Source organism: Oryx dammah, unplaced genomic scaffold (assembly GCF_014754425.2).
Source record: "Oryx dammah isolate SB20612 unplaced genomic scaffold, SCBI_Odam_1.1 HiC_scaffold_28, whole genome shotgun sequence".
In the NCBI taxonomy this organism is placed as follows: Eukaryota; Metazoa; Chordata; class Mammalia; order Artiodactyla; family Bovidae; genus Oryx; species Oryx dammah.
In genome coordinates this window covers 52,430,681-52,443,822 of record NW_024070212.1, presented here as the reverse complement: position 1 = coordinate 52,443,822, position 13,142 = coordinate 52,430,681, and positions in this window count along the sequence as shown.

Here is a 13,142-nt window from a genome sequence, read left to right as displayed (position 1 = left end):
GTATTTGGACTGATATCCCAGAAACTGCATATTGTCCATGGAAGAGAACTTTGAAATCATTTGCATTTTTTTCCTCCTCCAAACTGCCTTCAAGGCTGTGAGAAACCACAGTAAGTCTACAATAACAGTGATTATAACCCCAAAGTAAGGAAGAAACCATCCTATACAATTCAGGTCCTCTCTTGCTAAATATTTAGGAATTTTGATAGAATTTTTTTCTGAGAAAACCTAAGTTTGACACACAGAATAAACTGCTATATAATTTCAGTGAAAAAAAAAAATCTTCCTAAATAGGTAAACCTTGCTAAACAGTTTTAAAGAATTTTAAAAATAATCTGTCATTAAATGGTCAACAAATGGATTTTTGCAACTGCGTCTTTCATCAGTCAGGCAAATATTCAAACCAAACAGTTTGCTTCCTGAACTTAAATGTCAAGTTCCTTCCTCAGGCTTAAGAACTTCTCAGCTATCATTTCTTTATAAATTTCTCCCTTCTTCTGCTCTTTTCCTTCTAGGAAACCCATTACCCTAATGCCTTTCCTAAAGGAGTCAGATACTTCTTACAGAATTTCCTCATTTTTTAATTTTTTAATTTTTTAATTTTTCCCCTTTGCCTCTATTATTTCTAGATTTCTATCTTCAGACTGACTAATTCTCTCTGACATGTGCTCTGCTCTATTTCTGATAACTTCTAATGCACTCTTTATTCTGTTTATTGAGTCCTTCAGCGGCAGAATTTCTATTTGACTCTTTTTTAGTGTTTCAGTCTCTTTGGCAAAGTATTCCTTTTGTTCATTTATTTTATTCCTGGGTTCATTGAAGTGCCTTTCTGAATTCCTGGAGCACTGTCATTTTCTTTGTGTGATACAGGAGTACTGTTCTTCATATAGTGAAGAGTCATTGGTTCTGTGCTGAGGCATTTGAAGTGGTGAACATCTTTCTTCTGTATGTAAAGCTCGTGTGTGTGTCTCTGGTTCCACGTTTGTTTGTTTGTTTGTTTAAAAGGAAACTATTTATTTTCACAGATATTCATGCTTTTTCAGATTCTTTTCCCATATACGTTATTACAGAATACTGAGTAGAATCCCCTGTGCTATATATCCTTGGTGATTATCTATTGTATATATAGTAGTGTATATATGTTAATTGCAAACTCCTAATTTATCTCCCCTACTTGTCCCCTTTGGTAACTATAAATTTGTTTTTGAAGTTTGTGTGTCTGGTTTTGTCCTGTAAATAAGTTTATTTGTATCCTTTTTTAAACTCTACGTATGAGTGAGACCATCATATTTTTATTTGTGGGGCTTACTTCACTTAGTGTGATAATCTCTAGCTTCATCCATGTTGCGACAAATGGCATTATTTCATTCTTTCCTATGGCTGAGTAATATTCCATTTTATTTATGTACCACATCTCCTTTACCAGTTCCTCTGTCAGTGGACATTTAGATTCTTTAGAAATAGGAGCCCATCTTTTGTTTCCCCATAGGTGGCACTATGGAAAACAGCACTAGCTAAAGTTTTTATTTATCTGAGCTGCCTCTGGTTATACTTGAGGGTTAGCACTTTCCACCTTCCACTGCCTCTGGCAGAGTTGCCGCTTGGTGTCTACATGTCCAGACTTGTGCCTCTGGGGTTGCTGGGGCCTTGCTGCTGGCTCATATACCTGATATCACCATCTGGGGCACCAAAGTGGTAGATCCTTCTCTAGAGACCCTAACATACATCCCTTAAAGGGAAAATCAACTAAGAATGACTCTATTTTATTCCTACAGTATCACATTTGGTTGGTTTTCCACGGCAAGCTGAGACCATTCTGGGTCATTGTCTGACCTATTGTAGCATGAATTTTTAGTTACAGTGATGAACACTCAATTTTTGGACTGAAATTTATCTGAGGTGGAATTGGAAATATCAGCTCCTATAAACTCCACTCCCAAATGCAGGCTATATAAAAGTCATATGTGAGTATAGTAGATTCTATTAAAGATGGACTGTAGGAGGCATCTCTTTTCCTAAGACTTCTTTGCTCATCACATCTTTGATGGGTATACAAGCCTTACACTCCACCAAAACTCATCTCATTCTACCTTGATGACTCCACACTCCGTTCTCACTCTGTCTGCTTTCCTCTACTCACTACCTTGAGTTTTAGAGCAAACACTTCTGTAAGACTTACATCCTTGTATTTATGACCTCTGCTCTAACAGACATGTGAATAGATTTTTATAAACATGCACATTTCCCTTTCTGTCATGAATTTTGGGGTAAAGTGTTCAAATACAAAATGTGTGCTTCACCTTTTTATCATATATTATCCCAGCAACATATGTTACACTGCTAGAGAGTAGAGGGCTGAGTTTAAAATTTGAGACATTATAAATTGTGCACAGACACCCTTGCTCTGAAAACCATGTGCAAAAATGTCTTACAGGCGTGTAGAGGCATGTAGCTTAAAATGAATTACATTTTGAGGGCTCTGAGTCTTTGATGATGTTTCCAGACAAGCAGCAGCTGCTTGTCAAATTTTTCTAGCCAGTGAAAAACTGGTGGGCACAGTGGAAGAAAGAGGTATTTAGAAACCATCTTCAAAGGCAACCTCACGGACAGTGGCTTTGTTGCCCTTTGAACAATTTTAATACAATCTGGTGTAAGTTTAAATATTTTAAAAATCACATTCTTGTTTTGCTAGAACAGAAAACCCACTGATTTCCTAGAATTGAGCCTATTATACAAGTAGCTGCTTGTTAATTTCTGTTTCGATCTGAATTCTCTTCCAGCAAATGCTGTTTCATAGCCTTGAATTGATATGAGGGATTGTTTTCCTGTCTGGAAAGCATTTATGCTAGGTAGATAAAAGCATAATATCTGGAAATGCCTGTAATTTATGGTGATAAAAAGAGTTCCAGCACTTCCCTTTTTATTGTTGCTTCTCAGGACCAAGTGTGAGGCATTTAGAAATTTTAATTCTCTACAAAAACAGGCTGGTCAACATAGGGAGCTGCAGGTGGGACTACTGCCAGGACTGATGTCATGACTTATTACTTTTTATTGTTTTTAATTGATTCTCCACTCAGTAGGCAGTGAATTTAAAAAAAAAAAAAAAAAACATAAATCCTCAAGGAATCATGTCATTTTCATGTCCAAAAGTTTTAAAAAGTTGAAAGCTTCCTGTTGCAGTGAGTGTAACATCCAGTCTCTTCTGTGGCCTGCAAGAATCTACAGAATATGGCTTCTGCCCGCCCCTCTCTAAAACCTAACTATCTCTGCCACGTGGACCTGCATTCAGGACCAAACGTACCACACTGCTGCTCAATGAAGAGTTTTGAACAAAGTTGTCATATGCTTGGAAATCCATTCTTTCATTCCTTTCCTGACTCAGTTTTCTCTTAGTAAAAATTCATCTTACATGGAAGCAATCTAAATAGCCATCCACAGAGAAATGCATAAAGATGTGGCATATATATCTATGCCATATATATATGAACTTTCATATATTATATGAACTTCCCTGGTGGCTCAGTGGTAAAAAATCCACATGCCTATGCAGGAGATGCAGAAACATGAGTCCTATCCCTGGGTCAGGAAGATCCCTTGGTAAAGAAAATGACAAGCCCCTCCAGTACACTTGCCAGGAAAATTCCATGGACAGAGGAGCCTGGAGGGCTACAGTTCGTGGTGTTTCAAAGAGTCAGACATGACTGAGCACACACACACACACACACACACACACATATACACACACAATGGAATAGTACTCAGCTATAAAAAGAATGAAATAATGCCACTTGCAGCAATGTGGATGGACCTAGAGATTATCATTCTAAGTGAAGTAAGTCAGAAAAAGACAAATACGATGTGATATTACTTGTATGAGGAATCTAAAAAATGATACAATTTATTTACAAAACAGAAAGAGACTCATGGACATAGAAAACAAAATATGATTACTGAAGGGGAAAGGCGGAGGAGGAGAAATAAATTAGGAGTTTGGGATTAGCAGATAGAAACTAATGTATATGAAACAGATAAACAATAATATCCTACTGTAAAACACAGAGTACTATATTCAATATTTTGTAATAAACTATAATGGAAAGGAATCTGAAAAAGACTATATGTATTCTGAATCTAAGTAAGAATATATATATATATATAAACTGAATTTCTCAGGGAAACATTTCCGACCAACTCATGTACTTTGGGTTATCCCTTTACCCTCATGCATCCTAGTCCTTTTCAGTGCTTATCAGAAATTAAAATATTACACTTGTTGGGATGCCAATTTGTTGATGTCTTACTTATGAACTAAAAAACTGTATCTACATGGGGACCAAGCTGTTTTACTGACCATAGTATTCCTGCTGCCTTCCCCAATGCTTTCCACAGTGTCAATGACATGGTCAGCAGTCAATACCTGTTTACTGTATAACTAAATACAATCATGTTTAAAAGTACCTGCGCTTTATCAGTCAGGTCTACATTTGAGTTTGGTTTACAGCATCTTGAGTGTTTGACCTGGTAGAACAAAATATGGGAAATCCATCCCATTCTGTTCAAACATGACTTCATGAATGTGAGCCCTTCTACTACTGTATTTGTTACTGTCATCGTCTTTATCATCACCATTATCATCTCATGTAGATTTAGCTTCATGGTTCTATGACCCCAAGAAAACCCTTGTCTCTGTGAAATAAGTATATTGTACAAGAGGCAGTAACCTTAGAAGTTAGATTTGTCTTATCATCATTTTAATGATGATGTTGGATTTTGTTCTGATACCAGTTTTTTTTTTTTTTAATATTTACTTTCTTACATATTTATTTACAAAGCTGTGCCAGATCTTTGTTGCAGCTCTTGGGATCTTTGATCTTCATTTTGGCATGGGGGATCTGTAGTTGAAGAGTTGATACTTGCAAACATTTTAGTTGTAGCATGTGGGATTAAGTTCCACGATCAGAGATAGAACCTAGGCCCATCCCCTGCATTGGGAGTGTGGAATCTTAGCCACTGGGCCATCAGAGAAGTCCTGCAGTTATCTTGGGCTTCCCTGGTGGCTCAGACAGTAAAGAATCCACCTGCAATGTAGGAGACCTGGGTTCAGTCCCTGGGTTAGGAAGATCCCCTGGAGAAGGGAATGGCAACCCACTCCAGTATTCTTGCCTGAGAAATCCCATGGACAGAGAAGCCTGGCAGGCTACAGTCCATGGTGTTGCAAAGAATCAGACATGACTGAGTGAAAAACACTTTCACTTTTCTTTATTTTGGAGTATAGTTGATTGACGATATTGTATTAATTTCAGGTATACAGTAAAGAAATTCAGTTATACACATATGCATATCTATTCTTTTTCAGATTCTTTTCCCAAATAGGTCACTACAGAATGTTGAGTAAAATTCCCTGTATTATACAATAGGACCTTGTTGATCATCTATTTTGTATATAGTAGTGTGTATATGGGAGAAGGCAATGGCACCCCACTCCAGTACTTTTGCCTGGAAAATCCCATGGATGGAGGAGCCTGGTGGGCTGCAGTCCATGGGGTCACGACTGAGTGACTTCACTTTCACTTTTCACTTTCATGCATCGGAGAAGGAAATGGCAACCCACTCCAGTGTTCTTGCCTGGAGAATCCCAGGGAAGGTGGAGCCTGATGGGCTATCGTCTATGGGGTCACACAGAGTCGGACACGACTGAAGTGACTCAGCAGCAGCAGTGTGTATATATTAGTCCCAAACTCCTAATTTGTCCTTCCCCCACCTTTCCCTTTGGTAACCATAATTTTGTTTTCTAAAAGTATGTTGAATAAAAGTGGTGAGAATGGACATCCTTGTCTTGTTTCTGATCTTAGAGGAAATGCTTTCAGCTTTTCACCATGAATATAATATTAGCTGTGAGTTTGTCATATATAGCCTTTGTTATGATAAAGTATTTTCTGTCTATGCCCACTTTCTGGAGAGCTTTTATCATAAATGGATGTTGAATTTCATCAAAAGATTTTTTGCCTCTATTGAGATGACTGTATGATTTTTATTCTTCAATTTGTTAATGTGATGTATCACACACATTGATTGTTGGATATTATAAAGCCTTGTATCCCTGGAATAAATTCCACTTGATCATGGTATATGATTCTTTCAATGTATTGTTGAATTTGTTTTGCTAGTATTTTGTTGAGGATTTTTGCATCTTTGTTCATCAGTGATATTGCTTATAATTTGTGTGTGTGTGTGTGGTATTTTTATTACCTCCTTTTTGAACTCAAAATCTAGGATTCTGGAGAGGTGTGTTTCGGTTTTCTAACAGGGGATTTCTCTTGCTCTTTTAATTGGGAATGGTCACTCTGCTTCTTTATTTTACATATTTTTCTCTTACTTTGTGAATTTAGGAGTAATAGTTATCTAGTCTGGTTTTAAAGGGCTGTTTTTATGTGAGAGTGTCCCTGCGCAGCCTGCCTCAGTGTGTGTTGGCTGTTATCCCCTTGAGAGGAGGTGTGATTAGTGATGTGGTCTCCAGAGCCTGCACTGGATGTTGAGTGGAAACTCCTCTTTGCTCTGTGGATGTCACAGCCCTGCAGGGGGCCAAGTCATTGGAGTTGTTCTAGAGTCCCTAAGTTGTATCTGACTCTTTGTGACCTCATGGACTATAGCATGCCATAGGGTTTTCCAGGCAAGAGTACTGGAGTGGTTTGCTACTTCCTTCTCCAATGGACCACATTTTGTTTGAACTCCAACAAATGACAATCTTTGTTAGAACAGACCATCACTATTCGTCCATCTGGGGTGGCCCTGCCTGGCATGGCTCATAGGTTCATTGAGTTACACAAGGCTTTAATCCATAGTTACTGGAGTAGGAGTCTCCATGTCCATTTCTGAGCTGCAGTGTTAGGTAGGCCAGACTGGGGTGATTCTGTTGGGAGAGGAGCTGCTGAGAATTACTCCGCAGGATCTGTCCACCAGGAATTGCACTCCGTGGTGTCTCTTGTCACCTACTGTGTGGGTAACAAATGGGTAACTGTTGCTGGCTCTGCCATCGGTCCCACCTTAGCCATCCATGGGGATGCAGGCAGTCAGCCTGGATGTCCTTCAGATGCTTTCATAAAGCCACCAGCACAGATCCACTGAAGTCAGGCACCAGGATCCACCATGGGAACTATGGAATCAGCCCAGACCCTGGCCCCACCCTTGTGTGCCTACATTGCAAAGCCCATAGCAGCCACTGCCAGACCAACCATGCACCAGTATTCTGCTTGGATGGCCCATGGGCACTGGCAGTGTAAATCTGCATCACAGCTAGGATTTCAGCCTTGCCTCCACCTAGGGGCAATCTGCCTGTGCTTGAGAGCTCTCAGAATTTGTGGAGGCAGAGCCACACCCTCTGTGAACAAACCAAGAGATTGGGGCTGCTGTGGTGGGCCCCTCCCTTCCTTTTGGGGGTGTGTTGACTGTGGGGTTTTGGTGGTGGACTTGGGCTCTGTTGCACACACTCCAGGTCGGGAGTACCACTCTCCTGTACCACATACTAGCTACCTCGGGCTATTTCTGTGCATCCAACCCCAGTCCTCTCCCCAGGTCTGTCCTCTGAAACCTGAGTTTCAGCACCCAGCAACCCCCCCATCCCGCCCCCTGACCCCTGCCCTCTGTCCCCATACATTAGCAGACATGTGTCTCAGGCTAAGCAATGCAGCCAGGTGACATGGACCCTCTGTGCTGGTCTCTCTCTATTCTGCCTGTTGCAGTCTGGCTACTGCTTCTTCTTTTACCCTCTGAAGCTCCTTGTCTGTCCCAGAGCTGATCTCCTGGCTGTTGAAAGGAGTTCCAGGGTCCAGGATGAGGGGCTGCTCCTCTTTCACAGCTCCCTCCCAGGGAAACAGGTCCTGTCCTGATTCTCTCTCTCTCTTTTTTTTTTTTTTTTGGCCTACCCAGTTTTGAGTTCAATAAGTATTCCATGAGAATTGTTCCACATGTGGATGTATTTTTTATGTATTTGTAGGAAATGTGCTCCACGCCCTTCTATTCTCCCATCTTGATCTCTCTAGATAGACATTCCTATTAGTATTCTATAATTTTGCTCTCATTTATCCAAGTGTGAACTTACCATTTTTTTCTCTTAGATTCAGTGTACTTCTTGCATCTACAAATAATTTCATCATTTCTAGAAAATCATATGACCTTTGCCCCATTTCCCTGTTTCCTCACTTATATCTACTGATTATATATAAATTGAACCTCTTGTTTTATCTTTTCTATTAACTATCTTCTCCTTCACCCTGAAACCATTTCCCTTAATTTGTATTCCAGGTCATTACATTTCTTTTCAGTTAAGTCTAGTCTGCCTTGAAATTGATCTTTTGACTTTTAAAATTCAACTATGCTAATGTTTGTTTTTAGATATTCTATAGTTTTACTTTATAATGCATTACATCATTTTTGTAGATTACTAATTCCTGTAGATATTTTAAAGCTTATTTTTTATTACCATAAGCATAGAAAATGCATAAAATTACTACCTCTTCCACAGCATAGTTGTCTAACATTTTTGGCACTTGCAGTTTATAAAGCAGCATTCTCCAGAGCAAGATTGATAGATAGATCGATCTAAAAACTACCTTAACACTGACATCTAGACTAGCATTTTAGCATGCAGCTAGGCACCATAGAGGGCCTTTGCTGGTGGTGCTAGAGGTAAAGAAACTGCCTGTCAATGCAGGAGATGTAAGAGATCTTGGGTCAGGAAGATCCCTGGGTCAGGAAGATCTGCTGGAGGAGGGCATGGCAACCCACTCCAGTACTTTTCCCAGGAGAATCCCATGGACAGAGGGCCTGGCAGGTTACAGTCCATAGGACTCCACAGAGTCAGATATGATTGAAACGACTTAGCATGCATGGCACCATAGCCTAGTCAAGTTTTCACATAAAATTAATGCCAAAAGGACACTGTGACACTTATTACCCTTACACTGTTACCAGTGGGAGGAGTCCCACTGAGTAGAGGATAGCAAAAAGCCTAACCATCCCGACCACTGGGAGCAGCTGTTCCAGGATGTCAACCCAGGCGTTAGGGTCTTCATAAAAAGATAAAACTCAGAGAAGAGATTGAGCACAACCAACTACAATAGTATCAGTCTCCCTATGGTCAGCAGGTCCTGCTCTGCAGCTAATGCAGGAATGTGGTTTGCACACATCCCTCTTTTGCTGCAGGTGAAGGACCCTCTTCCCTTTTCTCCAGGAAAAGAGATGGCAGTGGGGATGGCCAGGCGACATATGACATCAGCACTTTCAGGAAAACAAAGATGCACCCAGCAAGCCCCAAACAGAGAAGGATATTCCCATAAAGACAACAAGTAAGCACAGGCTTTCAACACCTTAAAACTTTAATTTGTGTTGGAAAGAAGATACACAAGCTGGTATTCCAGATACATAATACTTCATGCTTTATTTTCAGAGAATTTAAGGAGGTATTAATAGAAGTCAACTACATTATACAAATAAGATTAGGATATAAATTTTATTTTTTTTCAGTATCTGGACCACTGTATTAGAACTCTTTTCGAGTTGGTGGATTCTTTCCTGGAAATACAAAATTCCCTATAACCACCATTATCATCATTATCATTATCACCATTATCATCATCATCTTCATCATTTATTTCTTCTCTTATACTTCTAAGCAAGTATTATGTAGTCACTAAAAAATTCCAAAGATATGAAAGGATATGTGGAATTAAGTACATATTCGTCTCAGTGTTGATCTCAGCAACGTAGTTTTCTCAGGAGGCAAGTTCTAGTTGCCCATGTATTATTCCAGAAAACATCTAAATGTATTCATACATGTATATGTGAATTGCATGTTTTTGCAGAAATAGAACACTATTCCTACTGATTTTTACCCTCACTTTTCCCACATTACAATGTATCTAATAAATTATTCTATATTATTACAAAAAGAACAATGTCTCTCAACTTTCTGGATAAACAGTATTCCATTATATGAGTGTGCTAAAATTTATATTACCAATCTCATATAGATAGACATGGAAAAGCAGTTATCAATCTTTAAAATTATTAATTAAATAATATAATTTCTATGTGTGTGTATATCCTAAAACTGAATGTGTGGCCAAGTTAACATTTAAGAAGCATATACCATGTTCATGGATCAGAAGAATCAATATAGTGAAAATGAGTATACTATCCAAAACAATCTACAGATTCAATGCAATCCCTATCAAGCTACCAGCGGTATTTTTCACAGAGCTAGAACAAACAATCTCACAATTTGTATGGAAATACAAAAAACCTCGAATAGCCAAAGCAATCTTGAGAAAGAAGAATGGAACTGGAGGAATCAACTTGCCTGACTTCAGGCTCTACTACAAACCACAGTCATCAAGACAGTATGGTACTGGCACAAAGACAGAAATATAGATCAATGGAACAAAATAGAAAGCCCAGAGATAAATCCACACACCTATGGACATCTTATCTTTGACAAAGGAGGCAAGAACATACAATGGATTAAAGACAACTGGTCAACCACTTGTAAAAGAATGAAACTAAAACACTTTCTAACACCATACACAAAAATAAACTCAAAATGGATTAAAGATCTAAACATAAGATGAGAAACTATAAAACTCCTAGAGGAGAACATAGGCAAAACACTCTCCGACATACATCACGCAGGATCCTCTATGATCCACCTCCCAGAATACTGGAAATGAAAGCAAAAATAAGCAAATGGGATCTAATTAATATTAAAAGCTTCTGCACAACAAAGGAAACTATAAGCAAGGTGAAAAGACAGCCTTTGGAATGGGAGAAAATAATAGCAAATGAAGCAACTGACAAACAACTAATCTCAAAAATATACAAGCAACTTACGCAGCTCAATTCCAGAAAAATAAACAACCCAATCAAAAAATGGGCCAAAGAACTAAATAGACATTTCTCCAAAGAAGACATACGGATAGCTAACAAACACATGAAAAGATGCTCAACATCACTCATTATTAGAGAAATGCAAATCAAAACCACAATGAGGTACCATTTCACACCAGTCAGAATGGCTGCGATCCTAAAGTCTGCAAGCAATAAATGCTGGAGAGGGTGTGGAGAAAAGGGAACCCTCTTACACTGTTGGTGGGAATGCAAACTAGTACAGCCACTATGGAGAACAGTGTGGAGATTCCTTACAAAATTGCAAATAGAACTGCCTTATGACCCAGCAATCCCACTGCTGGGCATACACACCAAGGAAACCAGAATTGAAAGAGACACGTGTACCCCAATGTTCATCGCAGCACTGTTTACAATTGCCAGGACATGGAAACAACCTAGATGTCCATCAGCAGATGAATGGATAAGAAAGCTGTGGTACATATACACAATGGAATATTACTCAGCCATTAAAAAGAATAAATTTGAATCAGTTCTAATGAGATGGATGAAACTGGAGCCTATTATACAGAGTGAAGTAAGCCAGAAATAAAAACACCAATACAGTATACTAACACATATATATGAAAGTTAGAAAGATGGTAATGATAACCCTGTATGTGAGACAGCAAAAGAGACACAGATGCATAGAACGGACTTTTGGACTCTGTGGGAGAGGGAGAGGGTGGGATGATTTGGGAGAATGGCATTGGAACATGTATACTATCATGTAAGAAATGAATCGCCAGTCTATGTTCAATACAGGATACAGGATGCTTGAGGCTGGTGCACGGGGAAGATCCAGAGAGATGATATGGGGAGGGAGGTGGGAGGGGGGTTCAGGGTTGGGAACTCATGTACACCCGTGGCGGCTTCATGTCAATGTATGGCAAAACCAATACAGTATTGTAAAGCAAAATAAAGTAAAAATTAAAATTAAAAAAAAAGAAGTATTTAGACATGATTTTCAATAGATACTATACAATTTGTACTGCAAAAATAATGTACAAGTTTTCAAACACATTGGGAACAAAGTTTGACAACATGTGAAGTGAAACATTGCATCTCATTGTTTTCATCTCATTTCTCTTATTCTGAATGATTTGACTACCTTACTTTTTATAAGCTCTCTACCCAAAGTTAGCACATTTTCAGTGATTTTGGAGCCAAAAAAATAAAGTCTGTCACTGCTTCCATTGCTTCCCCATCTAATTGCCATGAAGTGATGGGACCCGATACCATGATCTTAGTTTTCTGAATGTTGAGTTTTAAGCCAACTCTTTTGCTCTCCTCTTTCACTTTCGTTAAGAAGCTCTTTAGTTCTTCTCCACTTTCAGCCATAAGGGTGGTGTCATCTGTGTATCTGAGGTTGTTGATCTTTCTCCCAGCAATCTTGATTCCAGCTTGTGCTTCATCCATCGTGTCATTTTGCATGATATAATCTGCTATCCAACCGTCCAACCATCTCATCCTCTGTTGTCCCCATCTCCTCCTGCCTTCAATCTTTCCCAGCATCAGGGTCTTTTCCACCGAGTCAGTTCTTTGCAGCAAGTGGCCAAAGTACTGGAGTTTAAGCTTCAGCATTAGTTCTTCCCCAAAATCGTTTGCTCCTTGGAGGAAAAGTTGTGACCAATCTGGACAACATATTAAAAAGCAGAGACATTACTTTGCCAACAAAGGTCCATCTAGTTAAGGCTATGGGTTTTCCAATAGTCACATATGGATGTGAGAGTTGGACCATAAAGAAAGCTGAGCACCGAAGAATTGATGCTTTTGAACTGTGGTGTTGGAGAAGACTCTTGAGAGTCCCTTGGACTGCAAAGAGGTCCCACCAGTCCATCCTAAAGGAAATCAGTCCTGAATATTCATTGGAAGGACTGATGTTGAAGCTGAAACTCCAATACTTTGGCCACCTCATGTGAAGAACTGACTCATTGGAAAAGACCCTGATGATGAGAAAGGTGAAGGTGGGAGGAGAAGGGGATGACAGAGGATGAGATGGTTGGATGGCACCACTGACTCAATGGACATGAGTTTGAGTAAACTCTGGGAGTTGGTGATGGACAGGGAAGCCTGGCATGCTGTAGTCCATGGGGTCGCAAAGAGTCGGACATGGCTGAGTGACTGAATAGAACTCTGCATAAGCAGGGTAACAATATACAACCTTGACGTACTCTTTCCCTATTTGGAAACAGTCTATTGTT